This window comes from Monodelphis domestica, chromosome 5, assembly GCF_027887165.1.
Source record: "Monodelphis domestica isolate mMonDom1 chromosome 5, mMonDom1.pri, whole genome shotgun sequence".
Taxonomy (NCBI): Eukaryota; Metazoa; Chordata; class Mammalia; order Didelphimorphia; family Didelphidae; genus Monodelphis; species Monodelphis domestica.
In genome coordinates, this window is record NC_077231.1 from 123,993,050 (window position 1) to 124,014,420 (window position 21,371).

Sequence of the window (21,371 nt, forward strand, 5' to 3'; positions counted from 1 at the left end):
TGGTGCCATGGGCACACGTCTGAATGGCAGTATTCTGGGGCATAGGGAAGGTTGGGGGCGAGGACTTTCAGAAGCCATTCCTTTTCAAAATTTTCTTTACCAGAAGGATGTTTCACAAGCAAAGCTGAGATATAATGATTTATCTCCACTGTAAAAGCAATGAAAGATGGTTAGAAAGCATAGACAATTCCTATTATGGTCATAGATTCATGGAAGCAACGCACCTTTGCAGAAGCCGTCCCCTCCTGTGTATGGTACACTCCTTCCTCACCTCTGCTCTTAGAACTCTGGATTTCAAGTTACCCCTACCACTACCTCCCCATCCCAACTATCACCCAGAGAGTACTTTCTCCCTTTTGAAAGTGTTTTTGATTGCTTTGGGTCTGTTTCATATTTTGAGGTTTATGTATATACACACTCCTCCAGATCCCCAGTGTATGTAAACTCTTCAAGGGATAGTAACTTTGTATCCCCAGATCTACGCTATAATAGCACTTAATGTTTGCTGAATTGAATTGAATCTCAGTTTGGAAAAAACAAACTCTGTCAGAGGCCATCTACCTGAAGAATTCCCACTGTGATGTCATTAGTAAGTATTCCTCTACTCTTCTATGAACAATTTTAGTAGAGTAGAAAGTTGCTATCTCACAAAGTAGTGCATTCATTCCATTTTTGAATAGCTCTAATTGCTGGAAGTTGTTTGGTTTGGTTATTTTTTCCTCCTCTCCCATCCATTAAAGCAAATTTTGCCCCTATAAAATCTCCAGCTAATGTTCCTTGCTCTGCCCTCTGGGGACAAGCAAAATAATCACTCTTAGATGAGATGCCATTTCAAATCTTTAAAGACAGCTATCACCTTCCCTCCCCTTCCCTTTTTATCCCTCCAAATCTTTACCAAGCTAAATATTTCCACTTTCCTTCAAACAGTTGCTTAAATGTCTCCACTAAGTACCTTCAACATGGTTTCACCCCTTATGATATTCTCTAGTTTGCCACCATCTTTCCCGAAATATAGTTCATAGAACTTAGTAGAGTACTTCAGATTTGGTCTGACCCAGGTAGAATATTGCATCTGTCTAATGATCATATTTTTCTGATACTGGAAACTACCTCTCTGTAAATGCAATGTAAGATCACATTTTGGGGGCTGGGAGAGTACCTTATCACTGTCATATCAAAATTGCAGTTGACTAAAACACCTAGGTGTACTTCAAACTATTATCTAGTCATGACTTCCTCATTTTGTGAATTTTTGTCCTGGAGTGCTATTGAAAGAGGACTGGATTAGGAGTTGAAGAACACAGGTCCAAATATCTCTGTAACTAGAGAGAAGCCATTTGGCTATTGTAGACCTCCATTTACCCATCTGAAAAATGAGAGCATTGAACTATATAACTTTTAAGATCTCTTCTAGTCCTAAGCCTATGATCTTATGTCACCTTGATTTTTAAACCCACTTCAAGTGTACCAAATATAAAACTTGATGTGGAGTTCTATCAAATTTAATCTTAATACATTTGGGCCAATAGTTTACCTACTGAGATCTTTTTTGGATCCTGATTCTATTCTCCAACAAGTAAGCTATCTCTCCTTCTCTATCATATGTAAATTTAATAATCCTGACATCTGCACCTTCATTGATTAAAAAAAGTTAAATAGCATAGAATCAAGGAAAATCTCTGGGGTCCTCCATTAGAGAATTCCCTCCAAAATGGCAGTGACTCAGTAATGGATTCAGTAGAAGCTGTCACCAAACTGAACTATTCTCTAGTTTTCATGCCTTGATTTTGTCCAAAAGTATAGATAAGAGTCTTTGCCAAAGAAAGTAGCCACAATGTAGGAAGAAGCAAGGTCTTAAAAAGTTCATAAGACAAAATTCCATGAAGAAATCAGGAAGAAAATTAATGACAGCAGATGCTTATATGTAGATATATAAAGCATTTGTAAAAAGCAAGGAAACATATCTGACTTTAAGATATCACTGAGACATGGTTTGTGACTCATGACTGAATTATGACTCTGGAGCTATATGTTGGAAGGAATGTGGGAAAATAGGAACACTAATACATTGTTGGTGGAACTGTGAACTGATCTAACTATTCTAAAAAACTATCTGGAATCATAATCAAAGAGCTATAAAACTGTGTATACACTCTGACCCAGTAATATCACTATTGGGTTAATTTCCTTATGTAATCAAGGAAAGTGATATATGCCATAATGACAAAATAAGATGATCACAAAAACAGCTGGAAAAACTTATAGAAAGTAATGCGAAGTGAAGTAAGAGAACCAAGAGAACTTGGTACACAATGACAACAATAATGTTTGATGATCAACTGTCAATGACAAGTATTAACAAGAAAGCAAGGATCTCACTTTATTGCCTCCAAGAATTTTTCTCTAGTGTAAGTAATATATGTCTTGTTTTACAACATAACAAATGGGAATGTGTATTATATGATTATATATATATATATATTATATATATGCATATATATAATATATATATATATATATATATAGCTGTATCATATTATCTGCCTCCTGGGGGTTGGGGGAGGAGTAGGAGGGAGAGAAAGAACATTGATTGAAAAAGTAAAAAAAAATGAATATTAAGAATTGTATCAGAGTTCTATCCTGGAGCTTGAGCTTGGAGGAGCCCCTCAGATAGCTTCTCTTCAGATAGGTCACTTGATTGATAAGGACTGACTCCCTTCTCTTCCTTGGCTCTCCAAGGCCTTAGACTCCCGCCTTGGTTCAGCCTGAGTCAGAGTGGTTTTTGAGTTAACCTCCTTTTCCTTCTCTCCCTCTCTCTCCCTCTAATAATTTCTTCCTCCTGTTGTAATTAAATCACCATAAAACTAAAAAAAAAAAGAATTGTATCAACAGGCAATTTGGAAAAAATAATTTTTTTAAAAAGAGAAAAATATAAAAATGGCTCTCTCTGGAAGATTACACTTTTTAAAAATAACAGGAGAGTAAATAGTATATAACTATATAAATAGTTTATATATTTTTCTATTTATATATAATTATGTATTTTATAATTAATATACAAATTATAATATATAAATAGTAAAAAAAGAGTAAATAAGAGGAGTGGCTTCATCTGCATCATCATTACATAAATCAGATATTTGCTGCACTCCCACTTGACATGGATCTTTTTACTCTCTGTCAAAAACAGAGCAGCTAATAATTTGTATTCTTACCTTAAACATTATCCTCCATAAGGTAGACTTAGTGGGGATAGATAGGTGGCTCAGTGGAATAAGAGCCATGCCTGGAGATAGAAGGTCCTGGATTCAAATGTGACTTCAGTCAGATACTTCCTAGCTGTGTGATCCTAGGCAAGTACTTAACTGCAATCGCCTGGAGCTTTTGTTGCTTCTCAAGCCTTGGGACCAAAACACAGTATTGATTCTAAAATGGAAGGTAAGATTTTTTTAAAAAAGGTGAAGGTAGCATTAAATCTGGTATATCCTATACCAGATTTGATTCTCATCATAAAAAAGGAGCTGATTATTAGGATAGAAATTATTAAAAAAAAACTTTGCAGATTAGAAGAAGGTAGTGACCCCTTCATAACAGAATCTGTCTTTTCTAGCACAGAAAGAGAAAATCAGAGATTGCTGAGATACAGTAGTCATTTTAAAAGAATGGATTTTAAGGTATTCAGAAGAGAGTGGGTGGCATCCTAAAAACTAAAATTTTACAAGTGGTCAGCCCATAAGAGTCAACAAGATATATACTGGAAGTGTGCTCTAGACACCTACTAGTTATCATTCATCCTGTCTCGATCTCAGTTTTCTTGTTCATAAAAAGAAGGTACTGGACCCAAAAATCTTTAAACTCCATTCCAGTTCAAAATCTAGGATACTATGATCAAATCCTGAAGAAAAATAAATAAGTGTGAGGTTAAAGAAAGGAGAAAGAGGAGGGTTGGAGATGTCCAAAGAAACCAGTGTTGATATATTAAAAAAAATTCATCAACTCTTTTAATTCTATTGTTTTTAAACAATTCATCCATAACCAGTCTAAAGAATATTCTGCTAGCACCTAGAAAGATTTATATGTACTGACACAAAGCAAGTGAGCAGAACCAGGAGAATATTGTATACAGCAAACAGCAATATTGTATGATGATCAACCATGAATGACTTAGTTATTTTCAGCAATACAATGATCCAAGATAATTCAAAAGGATTTATGATGAAAATGTTGTTCACCTCTGGAGAAATAACTGATGGATTCTGAATGCAGATGTAGGTATTCAATTTTTAGCTATTTTTCTTTATAGGTTTTTTAATGTGTTTTCTTCTACAACATGACTAATATGGAAATACATTTTGCATGACTACACACATATAACCTATATCAAATTGTTTACTGTCTTAGAGAAGAGGAAGGAGAGGGAAGGAGAGAACTAGAAATTCAAAATTTTAGGAAATGAATGTTAAAAATAATTTTACATATAATTGGAAAGAAATAAAATATTACTGAAAAAAACTCTCCAAAAAAAGAATATTTTGTTACAGAAAATAGAAACAAAGCAAAAGATATAATTCTGTCTTCTCACTGCTATCTATTGTTATAAACTTTATCCAGGCTAAGTAGTAGTTCTATATCTTAACTGATTTTCTTCTTACTCCCAATACATCTTACAAAGTCCTTTCTGTTTTCCCTTCTATTCCCATTCCATTTCCTTCCATAGAATAGCTAGAATCAATTCATCTCAAGCTCCTAGCTCAAGATCTATTTCATTATGTAGGTAGTATTCTAACAGGACCAGGCCTCTTCCATCATCTGCCCTTTTTTCTCTCATACAGGTTTTTTAAAATAGCATACTCATTGATCTTTTTAGATAATTTCTGGTTTGCCTTCAGAATTTTTTCTCAAGTGAGTTTTTAGAGTTTAATTCTTGATAGTTTTTGATCCTTGATGGTCTAACTTCCTCTGTAGAATTTTAGTTCATTGTTTCCTACTTCTCTGTACTTTTTGAAATCTTTTCCTCCCAGAATTAAATACATAAGTAGGACTCTCCTCTCCATTTATATCAACAATTCTAATGTCAAATAGTCATTTTCCCCCAAGATTCTCATTATGCCTACATCAGCAACCAGTTCCTTTTAGTTGACCAGGAAATGGTCCAGAACAGAGAATCTTTTTGTTGCTTGCTCTGTATTTTGAAGAATGAATGTGTGTTTGTAAATAGGCTTTCAAAAGAAGAAATTTTTAACTCAGTTTAATCTAACAACCCTATATTAAGCCACTTCCATATAAAAGACCCTATATTGGGCCTTGGGGACACACACACACAAATGAAAAACAGTATCTACTTTAAAAATTCTTGTATTCTATTGGGGATGAACTTAACACATAATCATTTTTATAGCTATTTTATGCTGGTAATTTATTACCTTACTAGACTGTAAATTCCTTGAAGATAAAGACCATGCTTTGTACAAACTTCTAATGATATTCCACCAGATACCCAAGACCTAGCACAGGGATTAGCAATTTTGCTTGAGTATCATTGCATTGCATTGCATTATTTGAGTTACCTTACAGTGTGTAATTACAGAGATCAAAGTTAAATTTAAGGAAGAACTTCCTGAGAGTTAACTGAGTTTGCAACCAGAATGATTGTCTTCCTTTCTAGAGAGATTTTTAAGAAAGATTTTTAATCTTTCTCTATGTTAAAAAAAAAAAAAGCATATTGGAAAAGTCACTGGCTTGCTATAAGAAGACCTGAGGGTCTAGTTACAGAATCACAGGGTGTTAGAGCTAGAAGGAATCTCAAAAATTATCTGATGAAGGACAGAAAGCTAAGGAGTCTTCTTCCCATTAACACTATGATACTCCAAAGATATACTTAGCTGAAACACATTTAGCTATCTGCTTTACCAAAGGATTTCAAGAGGACTTTTTCTCTTCTCTGCTTTCTCCCCAAGCCAGACCTCCAAAAGTTGTGTTCACCTAACCTCTCGTATGCCTTCCAAGCTCAAAAGGAAAGATTATAGAATTTAGAAATACAAGGAGTCTTAGGAGTTGTAAGAGTCGAAGTTCAGTAAGATGGTGGACTCCTCACAATGAATCACTAAGATGGAGTCAGGGAGCATTTCCATCAAAACAAATTAAGTTTCATGTTCCCAACCTAATCCCCATTTCATATATATAGGATTGAAACAGCCCTTGTTTTGCCTGGGTAAGAGGCTATAGGATATGCAGATAGGATTGAAACCATCCTTGTATTGATTGGTTAAAATCTGCTTGAATAATTAGGATAATTGGCTTTGTAAATTACAAGTTATGATTAGCTAGTTTTTGAGATAAGACTGTAACTCTCAAGTAACCAGCCAATGGTGAATGAGAGGAAGGACCAACTTCATGAACAGAAAGAAAAAAAAAACAGAACAAGACTAAGAGAAGAATTATCCCCCTCAGATACAAATGTGGGATTTGGGATTGCTCTGACCATCACACCATAGAGATTTCCAGGAGTTTGATTTATCCCAAATTTCCTCAATCTCCACTGAATCTAAAGTCTTTTGGACTCCTCCAAAGGCCACCTTGTCCCCTTTTGTCTCTAATCAACAACTCAAAATTCATCCCAGACAGATTGAGAAGGGGGTAAGAGGACAGGAAAGAGACCACTATTCTTAAGAAGCCTCTTCTCCTAGACCTCTGATATCTTAGCAAGACCAACTAATATGACAATTAAAATGATGATGATAATAACAATAAAAACAATAGCAAGTATAAAATATATATATATATATATACATATATGTTTCCAGTACTTTGAGGTTTACAATGTTCTTTACATACATTATATCATTTGAGATATGTATAAATACACACACATATTCCTAAGTTTTTCCATTGATGCTTAGGAAGCTCAGTGTCTGCAAATGATAGATAATGATGGTAGCGCCAAGAGGATAGAAATATTGGGAATATGGATGAGTGCTGAACACTTAAAGTGAGAGTGAGGTTCTGCCACAGCCTGGCTTTGGGAACACCTTAGCATGACCCCGGTTCAGAATGTCCTGTACTGGCACCAGCTTGCTCAGAAAAGCTATTCTAAAATTGGACTTTTCTTCCCTTGGGAAATCTGAGAATTTGAAACTCCTTCCCAACAGCCTGAGGAAGATAAGCTTATTGGGAGGAGGCAGAGTAGAGCAGGAGGATATGGAAATATAACAGCATTGTTACCTTCTGTAACAGATGAGTTTTCCCAAGTTGTCTTGGATTCTAAGCAGCAGTATCTCCCTGGTAAGTCAGTAGTTGAGTGTGAAGACTCCTGACTTTCGGTAACTCTGTCTAATTTCCTAATAATATTATGGCCTGGCTCTTATATGGCATGAATGTTTTTTCATAGAATTTCAAAATTCATTCTTTCATTCAATAAATATTTCATAGGTAACCCCAAGGCCCTGGTAGGAATAGATGCAAAAACACACAAGAGAAACTTGACCTCAAGGAAGTAGAGGGGAATGCTAGGAAAAGACAATGAACTTGGAATTCCAGGATTTAAGTTCAAATCCTGACCAACTCCTTACCATCTCCATGTCTTTATAAGTTATTTAACCCCTCATGGGCTCATTTTCATCACATCTAAAATCAGAGGATTTCACCTACGGCCCCATCCCACTTTTAAACTGTGATCCTGAACTCACAGCATAGATTATTACAATTTCTTATTTATATTGGTTCATCTGTAAAATATTGTTCTCATTTTATAAATATTAGTAGTAAAGAAAAGGCAGTTTGGCATGGTGGGTAAAGAATTGGCCCCCCAGTCAGAAAGTCCTAGATCCAAACCTCATCTTTGACACATTCTCACTGTGTGATCCCAGCCAAATCACTCAACTTTTCCTTGTCTAACAACCATCTAAGATCACAAGTTACATCTGAAAGGATGGAATTAACTCATTTGGGGATCCTCTATAACAATGAAATCACAGATCCAGTTCCAAAAAAATTAAAGACAAAACATTTATATAGTGTTGGGGTTTTTTTGTCTTGTTTTGTTTTTTTACAAATCCTTACTTTCCATCTTAGAACCAATATTAAGTATTGGTTCCAAGGCAAAGGAGTGGTAAGGGCTAGATAATGGGGATTAAGTGACTTACCCAGAGTCACAAAACTAAGAAATGTCTGAAGCCAGATTTGAACCCAGAATCTCCCATCTCTAGTTCTAGCTTGCTAACCACTGAGTCACCTAGCTATGTAGTACTTCAAAGTTTACAAAAGTGCTTCCCTTACAACTGTAACATGAATAGTAGTAATAGTCTCTCAATAGCTGAGGATGACGATTGTCTTTGTGCATTTTCATCTATGATAGATGAATGTGAACAAAGACACTTGTGCATGAAGGAGATTTAAGAGGAAAAGTCGATGCACAGAGACAGTCCCACTCTCGGTGTTGGAAGCCTGGGTCCAGTGGCACGAAAGGTTGTTACACCTGGAGACTTCCTCAGCTGCATTGGATGGCTGTGTTGTCTTTTGTGTTCCAACACGCCCTAAGCATTCCACAGTGCTTTGTTGCGTCGCCCTCTCAGCCGCTGAACCTTCTTATTGGTTTCTTCCGTCTGTTCAGCCGAAGCAGTCTTTACATGTTGGGTGAGCAAAGCCCTGGTTTACCAGGGGTCGACGACCCGATGGCTACCCTCACAAGGTTTAGCCAGCCTGTTGAAGCCGTTGCCCGGGGTGTGGCCGCTGCGGCATGCTAGCAGCTACTAGGAGCCACAAGTGAAAGCTGGGTGTCAGGTGAGGGTCAGAGTCTGGAGAGCTGCCCTAGGAGGACACAGCAAGTCCTCCATACCAGAGATACTACCCCTCCCTGAACACCCCAACATGATCACCATATTACACATGCAGAAACTGAGCTCTAGAGGTGAAATGACTTGCTCAAAATCATAGTTAGTGTTTGGACCAGTATTTGAGATATCCTAACTGTAAGTCCATCTCTCTTCCACTATACCACATTGCCCCTTATAAATGATGCCAGAGAGATAAATTGATTGGGAAATCTAAGATAAGAGTGCCTCTTATCACTATTTTCTTTCTGTTCTAATTAGCTAGAATTTATAAATAAGATATCTGCATCTCTTCTGCTTTTGCTGAGGAAAGGACATGAAGAAAAGAGCTGAAGTTGCAGTTTGAAATACTGAGTTTGAAAAAGAACTTTCTAAATTCTAAATTATAAAGAGACTTTTTCTTTCTTCCCAAATAGCTTCTAAAAACACAAGTCTTATTCTTCCATGAGTAGGAAAAGTAATAGTAATGGATAAGATGATCTTGCAAATACTACTTCAGACTCTGAATCCTATAATAATATAGCAGGAATGCAGTTAATATGGTGCTATGGTGCCTGGCTAAGCAGGGCTCTTATATCCTCTTACTTGCTCCACTCTTGTGAGGATGGAGTTACTCCTCTACTTGGGTACCACTCTTTCCAGTCACTAACTCTTTTTTTTTTTTTAGTTTTTAAAACATTATTTTATTTGGTCATTTTTCATACATTGTTCATTGGAAACAGATCATTTTCTTTCCCTACCCCCTAATCCCCCACCACCCCTTCCCTAGCCGACGCGTGATTCGTCTGGGTATCACATGTGTCCTTGCTCTGAACCCATTTCCTTGTTGTTGGTATTTGCATTAGGGCACTCATTTAGCGTCTCTCCTCAATCATGTCCCCTCAACCTCTGTAGTCAAGTAGTTGCTTTTTCTCGGTATTTTTACTCCCTCAGTTTGTCCTCTGCTTGAGGATAGTTGTTGTTATGTTTTTTTTTCTCATAGATGCTGCAGCTTGTTTAGGGACATTGTAAAGCCATTAATGGAGAAGTCCATTACGTTCTCTTGTACCACAATGTGTCAGTCTCTGTGTACAATGTTCTCCTGGTTCTGCTCCTCTCACTCTGCATCACTTCCTGGAGGTTGTTCCAGTCTCCATGGAATTCCTCCACTTTATTATTCCTTTGAGCACAATAGTATTCCATCACCAACATATACCACAATTTGTTCAGCCATTCTCCAATTGAAGGGCATCTCCTCATTTTCCAATTTTTGGCCACCACAAAGAGCGCAGCTATGAATATTCTTGTACAGGTCTTTTTCCTTAGTATCTCTTTGGGGTATAAACCCAGCAGTGTTATGGCTAGATCAAAGGACAGACAGTCTTTTATTGCCCTTTGGGCATAGTTCCAAATTACCCTCCAGAATGGTTGGATCAATTCACAACTCCACCAGCAATGCATTAATGTCCCTACTTTGCCACATCCCCTCCAGCATTCATTACTTTCCTTTGCTGTCATGTTGAACAATCTGCTATGTGTGAGGTGATACCTCAAAGTTGTTTTGATTTGCATCTCTCTGATTATAAGAGATCTAGAACACATTTTCATGTGCTTATTAATAGTTTTGATTTCTTTAACTGAAAATTGCCTATTCATGTCCCTTGCCCATTTTTCAATTGGAGAATGGCTTGATTTTTTTGTACAACTGGTTTAGCTCTTTATAGATTTGAGCAATTGGACCTTTGTCAAAGGTTTTCTTTATGAAGATTATTTCCCAATTTGTTGCTTTCCTTCTAATTTTAGTTACATTGGTTTTGTTTGTGCAAAAACTTTTTAATTTGATGTAGTCAAAATTATTTATTTTGCATTTTGTGACTCTTTCTAAGTCTTGCTTGGTTTTAAAATCTTTCCCTTCCCAAAGGTCTGACATGTATACTATTCTGTGTTCACCTAATTTACTTATAGTTTCCTTCTTTATATTCAGGTCATTCGCCCATTCTGAGTTTATCTTGGTATAGGGTGTGAGGTGTTGATCCAAACCTAATCTCTCCCTCACTGTCTTCCAATTTTCCCAGCAGTTTTTATCAAATACTGGGTTTTTGTCCCAAAAGCTGGGGTCTTTGGGTTTATCAAAGACTGTCTTACTGAGGTCATTTACCCCAAGTCTATTCCACTGATCCTCCTTTCAGTCTCTTAGCCAGTACCAAATTGTTTTGATGACCACTGCTTTGTAATATAGTTTGAGATTTGGGACTGCAAGGCCACCTTCCTTTGTTTTGTTTTTTTTCATTATTTCCCTGGATATCCTTGATCCTTTATTCTTCCAAATGAACTTTGTTATGGTTTTCTCTAATTCCGTAAAATAGTTTTTTGGTAGTTCAATGGGTATGGCACTAAATAGATATATAAGTTAGGGTAGGATGGTCATTTTTATTATGTTAGCTCGTCCCACCCATGCCAGTCACTAACTCTTGGAGGGGTTTTACTCTTTAACCACGTCCAAGAGAAAGGGAAGAAGATAAACAGCCCTATTTTGTTCAAACTGTCCTCCCTTAAGACCAACATATCTTCTCACTATCCTGGTAAGTTTCTTTAGGCTAAACTGCAGCTTGTCATTGCCTTTCATAATGTGATAGTCAGAAGTGAACAAAATAGACCAAATATATAATCTGATGAGGGTAGACTATCATCCTTGAGATTATAGGGGAAATCTAATAAGACAAAGGATCTAGAAGTGGTTTTGTTATGTTTTGGGAAAAAGCAATACATTAGGAAGAAGGGTGAGGGGAGGTAAGGAAAGGTGAGAAAAATTATCTTACAAAATTGTGGAATGAAAGTAGAAGACAAAGAAGATGGGATGGGGAAAAATATAAAAAATACAATAATATACAACCAGGGAGCTAGTTGAGAGAAAAAATAAAATGCAGGGAAAAAATGCCAAAAATTCTAAAACAGAACAAGCCTGGAGGAGAGCATAGAATAAAAACAATTTCTTTGTGTGTTGGTTGGTTGTTTATTATTTTGATTTAGTCTTGTTTTTGGCTAATGGTTACAGAAAAGATTTTATTCATTTTATAGCATATATATAATTATTATAATTTGTTAGTCATAACAAAGAAGTTAAAAGATCAGTTCATAGGAACAATAAAAATTATGTCAAAGAGAATAATTATGATGCAATATACCCAACATTTATGAATGTATCAAAAATGGTCCTTGTAGAAAAACATATATACCTTAAATTTTATATTAACAAAAGGGAAAAAAGAGAAATCTGATGAGCTTATCATGATATTACAAAACACTGGAAAACACAAATTAGTAATTCTGAAAAAGCAGAAAGGAAAAAACCTTCAAAGACACTCAAGGTTTGTATATTTTTTAACTGGACTTTTTTTGTGAGAAAGAACCAGTTTCATCCTGTCTCTGAATCCATATTTGTCTTAATTTTTCAGATGTTTCTTGTATGATGAAATATTGGAGATCACATCTAGTAGAGACTGATGAACTACTTCATTGGGCCTTAAACAAAAGTCATTGTCTTCCAGGGTACTATGGAAGCTGACAATGGCTTAAAGATGAGGAATCTGAAGCAAGCAGGGTTAAGTGACTTGCCCAGGGTCACACAGCTAGTAAGTGTCTGAAGCCAGTTTTGAACTCCGGTCTTCTGACTCCAAATCCAGCATTCTATCCACTGTACCACCAAGCTGCACATAATGTGTATCTTGCATAAAAGTAAATATGGTCATTGATATATGTGGTAATTATTAAATGTTTACAGTATTCTATTTTATCATTTTTTTGTTCATATTTGCTTTTTTCTAGAATTTTATATATATTGTGAATATTGTTTTCTTAACTATGAATAATTTTGTTACTTTGTATAGACATTACTATTTCTACGTGTTTTATTATTCTAATATTACTCCTACTATTATTGCCTTGCTGATATGCATATTTGTTTATAGTCTATGGACATATATATACTACTACTCTGATGTGCATATAGTATGTACTCCATTCAATTTAAGTTATACCACTACAGAAGCCTATTAAGGAACATGTTACTTTGGGTTATATTCATTGCACACATATGCTATTAATGATTCCTGGATTTCCTGGGACACTGAGTTAATCCACCTTCTGGGAAATACTAATATTGTTTCGATGATGTGATTTGTAATTTCAGGTGTCAAGTATACTATAATTTTCCAAGGGCTTGCAAAGTTTCGGATTCCAGAGGAAAACGTAGAAGGATTTTAGAGCCCAATTGTCTTGTAGGTAGACATGTTGGCACTTCAAAGATTGGGATAAGAAGAGTTTTAGTAGCTTTCTTTGTGTTATTCGGTATGATGAAAGAAAACTTGCCCCCCTGGAAACCTCTTACTCTACTATCTTCCCAGCATTTCTTTGCTTATAATTTAAGTCAATAGTCAATAACGTGTGTGTTATTGTGGAATTATAAGTGGAAATCACTTCATTGTAATGGAGAATCCCGTGTAGCATGCACTCTGGCACTGTGGAAATGATTATGTAAATTCAAGAGAGGACAAATTGTTTTGTTTTGCTGAGATGGGACAGCATTTCCTGAAAATATCTTGCTTATCTTCATGACTAAGGGATCAAAGATCCTTGCCAACTGAGTCTCCCTATCTCCGTACCCAGGCCATAGGCTTTCTGAAGGAGCTAATATAAAACATCCTTTCTTCTTTGAGCAGCCCCTCTTCCTTAGACCCCCAGTGCTGGAGAGTCTCCATTCCCTCCCTCATCCCCATATCCAGTCATGATTGTGGCTATTGCTGGAACTTGTGGTAGTGAAAAGATGTACCTAGTTAGATTAACATGAGGTAGATCCTCAAGTTGCTGGGCTACCTCTTCTCTTTTATTCTGCTTTTTAGTGAGCCGGGATAACCTAACAGTAAAGAATGGGACTGGCTTCACAGAGGGAAGTCCTTCCTTAAACTATAGTATATTTTGGAGAAGGTGTGTGTCTTGAAGAAGATGGATATCTATAGTTTATCTTAAACTGGAAAGGAGCTTCCCAGAAGCCTTTGGTAAGTTTCTCTAAATGTATAGTTCTGAAGTGAATATGAAATGCATGTTCCAAAATCTAACAGACTTGTTTCTATATCCCAGGAGAATATATTTGTACTGGGTTTTGGATTTTTGTTTTAGCCATTTTTGGTTAATGGCTTTCATGAACCTTTTCTGTTGTGGAAAAAACAAATAGCCATACTTAAAATCTATTGTATATATTGAATCCCTTTGCTAGAAAGGGGTCACCCAAGATACAAGCTACATTTAAATTTTATTTTAGAGATTTTGATTAAATTCTTATTCTAGGGAAATAATGTTACAGGATAAGAGAAAAACTGGATTTCTTCTCTTTGGCTAAAACTGGTTAATGTGAGCTCCAGGCTAAGAATCATGGCGGGAATCTATTTTGATTCTCCACCCTGGCCATAGCTGTCACCTATATTAGCTATCAGCACAGGGTCAGAATGATTAATTTTTAGAGAGGTCAAAATTCATGCAGACCTAGAAGGAAGAATAAAAATGAAAAAAAAAGATTGTATGTGACCAAAATAATTCCATTCTCTTAACCTATTCAAAGTATGAGTGAAGAAAAATGGAATATGGACAGAAGATAAAGCATAGATACAAGCTACAATAATTTCATGTAGAAGTTTAGCTAATGTGAATAAGTGACCATAATAAGAGGAACAAAACAGTGAATAAGTATTTTGTCAGGAAACACCTGACTTTATTTGCCACAGGGAAAGGGCATCCAAGAATAACTCTAGCTTAGAATAAACTCAGAATTACATATTTGTAAAATTTTATAAAGAAAGATAAAGAAAATTTATGAAGAGTATCACCCCAAAAAACAGAGGGAATTGGTGGAAGGTAAAATTGAAAGATTGGCCAAAGTTGTCATGAGTATATATTTAAGGATAGAAGTGGAAGGAGAAAGCAAATAAAAGAAAAATGGCATTAACTTTTATAACAATTTTTTTCACCACAAGGAATAATGGAACAGTCATAGTGGTTCTCTCTAATAATGCTATAGTCCCAAATAACAGAAGGTAAAATTTGAATTATGTACAACAAAGATAGGAGAAGCAATTAGATTAGAAAAATTCCACATAGAGAAGACCAGTGCTGGAACCAAAACAATTAGGAAGACATTGAGGGATTTCTTCGTGAAGTATTTGAAGAAGGGGAAGATATAAAAGTTGGGGGTGGGAGGAATTAGAACCTTATTAATACTAGAAAAAGTATCAGTAAAATCAAAACTGAATTATATATCTACTTTTCCTTCTATATAAAAGTTATGAGGATGATCTATACCCATACTGTAGGTATCTGATTAGGTATTAGTAGGGAATAAGCTTTCTTTTGCAAACAGTATTCCATAGTAGATCGCATCTTTGTATTCATTCAATTGATTAAAAAATATAGAGAAGACAATATTCCTCTATGCTCATTGTTTGTTGATTCAAAAATTATTTAATTCAGGACAAACTATCACCCTAAATGCCATGTGTCCCACCCCATCCAGATGCCAAAATTATGCAAAAATAAATTTTCTGTTCTTTTTTTGTATCTTCTGTGCTTACTTTAGCACTGGCACATAATAGGTGCTGAATAAATGCTTGTTGACTTAAGGCAAGGCATAAATAGGGATGTATACTTAACAAAGACATTATACATTATTTAATAAGTTTTTGTTAAATTTCACAAATTTGAAATATATCTTAAAATGTGACATTTGAATTCAGTCTCTTCATATTTTTCTGAAGAATCAACAATTCTGAGGCATCCCTCTGATCTAGACTTTTTGTTTTTTTATTTATTTTCATTTATTATTTTTACTTTCAGTTCCCTAAATCTTTTGGATGTATTATTCTTTAATTCTGTTTGTTTGATTTGACAACTCATCTGTTTTTCCCCTTCAAGATAGGGCTATTTTCATCTTTTTATATTCTATTATTTTGTTAAGACTTTCCACTGATTTTTCCAAACTATCAAGTCTCTTATTTTCCCTTCATTGTTCTTCCTTTATAAAATTCAATTCCATCTTTTAAAGTAACTCACCTTCCTCAATTTAAGAAAAAATATACTTTATTGGTATTTTTTATATCAACTATATTTCCCTCTACATACCTCTACATCCTCCTTCAAGAGAGCTGTCCTTTATTAAAAAGAATAAACAAGTGGGGCAGGGAGAGCACAATTCAACAAAACTAGCCAAACATTGAAAATCTGACAATGTATGTAGAATGCCACACCTTTTCACAGAGAAGAGGGAAGTGATTTTTAATATCCTTTCCATTAGACCAATCTTAAGTCATTAAAATTTCACATCAAGTTTGGATTGTTTTGTTGATGATTGTCACTGTTTATTTTGTTATATTTGTTGAATATATTGTTTTCCTAGTTCTGCTTTCTTCACTTTTCATCAGTTTATATAATTCTTTCTATACTCATAATATGAATAAAATTTATAATTTCTTACAGCTCATTAGTATCTCATTTTACTTATATATCACAAATTGTTTAGCCTTTCCAACAGAGAATGAATCACTTTAAAGAATATTTCAATACAATGTAGATATATTTTCCTTCTCAGTTTTCTTCTCCCTTTTAATGTTTTTTTTTCAGGTTCTTGTGTACTTTTAATATTTATTCTTTCTTTGGGAAGTCTTTAAAATATTTTTTCTTATTCCTTTCTTCATTTTGATCTTTTTTTCCCATTTTACCTTGAGTTAATTTTGTTTTGTTTATTTTGTTCTTGTTTTCTTCCAGAGCATTTGTTACTATTTTTGCAGTGAAGTAGGAGAGACATAATTTACTTTTATCTTATTCTTCCTTGGGAATGGTTTTTTTATACACTGAAAGGTTTCACAAATTTGTTTTAAAAGATGATGCAGTTAAAGGCCTCCCCTGTAAAGTAAATGAATTTAAGTTATAAAAGAAAGGATTTAGTTGTGCCCTAAGAAATAATTGTCCACAGGAAAGTTTGCTGAATGCTGAAATAGGTGTGGGAGGGTATATTTTGTATATCTGTATCCCTATTTCTCTAAAAACAAGTAGTTTTTAGTCTTTAGAGATAGTGGATCTCTGTGCCACTCTTGCCAATTATTTGTATTAAAGAAACAAAAGAATCACGTTGTGTCAAAATTACATCTTGTTCTGATACCACTGGCTCTACCCCACCCCTTTTAGTTAGTATAGTAAATTTATAAGTAGCCACTATAAAAGTAACAATAGTAGGAAGTAATATTGCTCAGGGGAACCTAGAAGTCCCATACAAATTGTCTCATAGATCAAAGGAGCACAACAGTTTCTTGCAAATTGTATCATAAATTAGCTAAAAGTCACATCCTGAGACAATGTGCTAAATGGGGGGAAACCAGCACAACCTTCCTGTCTTTTTTTTTTAAATCCTCACCTTCCATCTTGGAATCAATACTGTGTATTGGTTCTAAGGCAGAAGAGTGGTGAGGGCTAGGCAATGGGGGTCAAGTGACTTGCCCAGGGTCACACAGCTAGGCAGTGTCTCAGGTCATATTTGAACCCAGGACCTCCCATCTCTGCATCTGGTTCTAAGTCCAATGAGCCACCCAGCTGCCCCCCAACCTTGTTCTCTTAAAGGATTTTTTGGGCTTGATAACTGCCATGGTTTTTAAGCCTTGGATAAGTTCAAAATATTTCCATTAAGACCTGCAGAACACCTAATGTTGCTGACAATTTGAGATAATGTTGATCTGTTAATGAACTAACCCCAAGGCGTGGGGCTAACACCTTGTTAACATTTTGTTCCACCCCAAACCCCTATAAAAATGAGACCTCAAACTCCTGTCACCAGAGCACTCTTCCATTTCTTAAAGGTTCTCCAAGCTGCTCAAGTGTTCCAAATTTTGATTAAGCAGTAACTTTAAGTGAGGATCCTTCTTTCCTATTCTCTGCCTCATGGTGCCTGCCTTCCTCCACCATCCCATCCCATCCCATCCCAGTCCCCATGCCCTCTGTCTCAATGCCCCACCCCACTCCAAGCTGTTTGTATCTCTGGGTCATTTTTCCTGGTAACCTCTGTGTCTTATTTAAGTATGACTGAAGGATTACTTCCTGTAGTTATCTGGTCTTTCCCAAAGAGTACCCCCCCAAACCAGGAATGCCTGCCACACAATAATCCCCAAAATAAATGAGAAATGTATGTGCTCTGGGGTATACTAAAAATGCATTTTAGCTTAAATCTGAATAAATTAATATTTTCTTAAGTCCAGATAATCAACCAAACAATAAATTGAGCCCTGGTTTATAGGCTTTGCCAACTTTCAAAGTAGAAATGCTCACACTGAAAATGTAATAATTGGAGCTCCTCAACTTGTTAAAGCTGGCTCCAGTATATCCTTGACCACATATCTTTCTGAAATGATTGAGGTATGACTGTCTTTGAAGCAAGGTGCTAAATGAAATCAGCACTCAAAAATCAATGTCGATTTGTGTTTGATTCCAAGGAGCAAACAAGGGAATAAATGGGCTCTTTCTTCGTGTTTAGAAGCACTGTGTTGGAGCAGGGGCAGCTTTGCAGGGAAGGGGGTATATGCAGGAAACTGGTTCAGGCATACAGTGCTGCCATCATCCATCCATGAACTGATAGGTAGAGTGTTAGACTTGGAGTTAGAAAGATCTGAGTTGTAATTTTGCTACTTATACTTTTTCTCTGTGTGTCTCTCGGCAAGTCACTTGAATTTTCTCAGCCTCAGTTTCCTCATCCATAAAAAGAGAATAATAATAATATCACTTACTTCACAAGGTTATAATAAGGATTAAAAGAAATAATATATGTAAAGAGTTTTGGAAAACATGCAGTACAATGTTCTAGCTATTATTATTATTACTAGTAATGATACCATCCTCTGTAATCTTATAGAAATAGCCCTATATCTTGTTTCTAGTCTCAGCCCAGTAACTCTTACTGTTATCAAGTCACGATGCTTCAGTTTTGTAATCTGTAAAGTGATCCTCTAGATGCAAGTTCTCCTTTCTTTCCCAAGGCCCCTGGAAAGTCCCACGTGAGAGTAACTAACACTCTCCTAATTACCTTCTTTGAATCAAAGCCAGAAAGCCTTTCTGACAGCTATCAAAGACAGCCAACCTATTACAGAAAAGATAACCATCCTCCCTAACCCCAGTTTGAAAGAAGGGACATTTTCTTGTTACATCTGATTGGGCCAGGAGGGAAAGATGAAAAACAAATGGTGTTCTAAAAATTCTCTGTGTTTTCATAATGACCCATGGCATTTTTAGCAAGAAGGGAAAGGAACTTTTTTTCTCCTCTGTGTTGGCAACATGTTGGCAGATTTCCCTTGAAGCCAAGGAAAATGTTGTTGTTATGGTACTGTTGAGTACAGGCATGTTAGGGCAACCACAGAAATGATTGTGGGGCCCCTTGCCTGAAGGATGTCTGATAGCAGACCTAATGAGAACTCAGAAGCTGGCCAGAAAAGAAATAGAACAGCCTTGGCAATGGGGGGAGGGGAGGGTAATCCAAACCATGTTTGGGTTTCGGTGGAGGTGGGTAGAGGGGAAAAAAGTAAGAATGGTCCTCAACTGAGGAATGGGAGAATTTGTGAGGGATAAAAGGAGAACAAAGTAAAATATCACTCAAGCCACTGTAATTAGAAATGACTCATTTGGATTTAAGAGCTGAAAGAAACCATAGAGATCAATTCAACTTTGTCATTTTTACAGATGAGGAAACTGAGACTCAGTAAAGTTATTCCCTAGGTCACTATCCTAAATTTTTCATTACATTTTACACAGGCTCACAATTTCAAATTTTCAACATATTTTGTATATGACTCTCTGATCCATCCCCTTCCATTGTCCTTAAAAAACTCAATATTCATACTGACTAGCCCTATGGCACTTGACCTCTGGATTCTTTAACTACAACATCTTTTTTTCACCCCACTTCAACCACAAACCAACATGGCTACACCACAGACCTCATTAATCCCTTGGAACAGTACCACCTCCAAAATGTGGAACTTTGAAATTCTATTCCCCAACCACAAGCTCCTATCTTTCTGCCAGTCCTGCTTTCTCACTCAGGGTAAGCAATTTTGTTGTTCTTCAGTCACTTCCAATTCTTTGTGACCCCATTTGGAGTTTTCTTGGCAAAGATACTGGAGTGGTTGGCCATTTTCCTCTCCAGATAATTTTACAGATGAGGAAACTGAGGCAAACAGTGATTTGCCCAGGGACACATAGCTAGTTAAGTTTCTGAGGCCAAATTTGAATACAGGTCTTCCTGACTCCATTATGCAGTTTCTGTGCTTTTGTTATTACATTTCCGTCTATAAACTATTTCCATCTTCACAGTCCAAAAAGATTGGACTGGCTAATATTAAGTAAACTAGCCAAGGGCTTCCTCCAAATATGCAAATTCTTGGAATCACTTCGGTTTCTCTGGCTCCTTCTCCCCAACTAAGAGTTTGCTCTCCACATTTCTTCCATAGCCTCAAGGGACTGGTGATATTCCAGGCCCACTGAAACTCTCCTTATGTCCATTGTTCCTAGGTAAACATACCATCATGCTTTAGGCTTTAGAGGATTTTCAGTGCTGGCAACAGCAGGTAAATAGGCAGTGGGTTACACAAGACAAATAGAGGAAAAGTTACTGAGAAATCTGAAAAGCCTAAAGAAGTAGCTAGTTTAGGCCTCCATGGAAATCTAATAATAACAATTAGTATTATAAGGTGTCTCTGGGAAGGATTTTTTTGAATGTAACTATATGTTACCTTTCAAGGACTTTCCATTTGCTAATGTCTCTTCTCTTTGCTGACTTTCCATCTACTTTGTATATATCTTATATCAATGATAATGACATGTTAGAATATAGCCTCATTAGAATCTATGCTCATAAGTCAGATCAAATAGCTTACCATCTCTGAGAGGGAGGAGGGAAGACAGGGAAGAAGACAAATGGATCTCAGAATTTCAGAAAATGTATGCTGAAAATTGTTATTAAATGTAATTAAATGTAAAATAAAATATCTTTGATGGGCTCCAGGACTTCCGGTCAAGATGGCGATGTAGAAGCAGCAAAAGTTCAGACCTCGGAAACCCTTCCCTACCGATCGCAAACAGAGTGCTCCTAGGCCACCGAAATTCAAGCTGAACAACAGGATAGACCTGGGGAAACCTCCTCCTGGACCTGGATCAAAAGGTACCACACCCCAAAAGCCAGAACCCTAGATCACTCAGATCTAAGGGGTAGACAGAAAGAAGGTCCCAGGACCCATCCCTCCCAACCCAGAGCGCTGAGCCCAAGGCAGCAGCAGGAACCTCAGGGCTCTGAGGACTCACCTTGAAAGCAACCTGAGCCAGTCTCCGGAGCGCCCAACACAGACGGCAGGGAAGCATAGAGAGAAGGGGGAATCCTGTGGCCCCCTGGCTGGGTTCTTCCATCTGGGTCTCGGGGGAGGTCCCAGCTTTGGGGCACCAGCTGAGCCCAATCCCATTGGGAGCCCTCAGAGCTACTGAAAGGAC